General features: G+C 50.4%; 1 long non-coding RNA gene across 1 annotated transcript; it reads right to left on the bottom strand.

The window, feature by feature from the left end:
• Nucleotides 1-200: 200 nt before the first annotated feature.
• LOC107124968 lies at nt 201-1,257 on the bottom strand. The gene is made up of 3 exons (XR_001483001.1): nt 1,069-1,257; nt 379-522; nt 201-216 (listed from the first exon to the last, which is right to left on the bottom strand). It is a non-coding gene; the product is annotated as an uncharacterized LOC107124968 (long non-coding RNA).
• Between the last annotated feature and the right edge of the window lie 39 nt (nt 1,258-1,296).

The raw sequence follows: 1,296 nt of genomic DNA on the forward strand, positions 1-1,296 counted from the left end.
CAATATCAGGAGAGAATCAACTGGGCATGAGCCGAAGGGAAAATTCCACACGTCCCCCCCACCCCGTCAACATCATCTGGAAGCACAACAGGAGATGACAGTGAAGCAGGCAAAAGTGACTAAAAAACGGAAGGGCCTGCTTAGGAGACAGCACTTTACCTGGGACGGCCGTTGGTACAGTCCTCGCCTCCCTTTTCTTTCCACCAGACCTTCTCCCTGCAACAGGTCGATTAATCCTCTCCCGCTGAGTGTTCTGTATTTGCCGTTTTCCAGACCCAATTTCCCTTCCCCTCTCCTCTGGCAACCAGGTTCCCTTCTTTTCATAGCCACATGCCAAAAGATGCCACGGAGCACACACATACGCACACACACACTTACTTTACTTGGCTGTCCTTCCTGTGAGAGTCGGGCGGGGGAACCCCCAGCTTTGCGTCCAGGGATCTGGCCCGTCAGCTGCTGGTGCAAGACTTGGAGCTCACAGCTTCTTTCTATTAAAGCCTGTGCCATCTTCTCAGAAGATGACTAACAGGGCAGTAAGGAAAGCAATGGGGAAGTCAGAAAGCTACTAAGTACCAAGATAGAGAGAAAGCGTCAACCTATAAGAACTGACTTGGGGGACCATGAAAGTATCCATCCGCTCCAACAGCCAGATGCCTCAGAAAGCTCTTAAGCTGGCAAGAAGGCTTCGGCCACCATCTGTTATTTTTGTCAGCAGCATCTGGCACTGCAAGGCATCCTCTTCTCCACAGTATCTCACTAACAGGCCCTTTCCTTAGAACTCTTTTAATCCATCTGAACCACTGGTTCGACACATCTGCAGATGCACTGAAAGAGTTCTAACAGGAAAACAAGGGCAAGATGCTCTGTTTATATACTTAAGGTTTCCACCAGAATGTTGTCATTTGCTTAACGCTATTCTTAGCATGACAAGGCTAATAATAAACAACAAAGTTAGCTTCGTCTCCCCTGCCCATAAAATGACATCTCACAGCAGCTGGACATGAGGCCTGGCTCTTGAGAGGGACCTTAACACTCCCTTCCCGAGACCCCACACTCCACCTCACTTACACAACTCTGCTGCTGTTTGGCGCTCATGGCTTGGAGCAAGCTCTGGATCTCGGCCTTCTGCTCTTCGGCCTGCCGGTTCTTGTCATTCAGGAGCTCCTGGATGACCCGCTCCTTCTGCTGAAGGCGGAAACAGAGTTCTTCTACGATATCTCTCTGCCCGGGCCCCAGCTTGCATTGCAGAGCTGCTGAGAGTGCCTAGGATGAAGGAGAAGAAGAAGAAGAGATTGG

The sequence above is a fragment of the Gekko japonicus genome, unplaced genomic scaffold (genome assembly GCF_001447785.1).
Source record: "Gekko japonicus isolate JY-2015 unplaced genomic scaffold, Gekko_japonicus_V1.1 scaffold12064, whole genome shotgun sequence".
NCBI classification, from domain to species: domain Eukaryota; kingdom Metazoa; phylum Chordata; class Lepidosauria; order Squamata; family Gekkonidae; genus Gekko; species Gekko japonicus.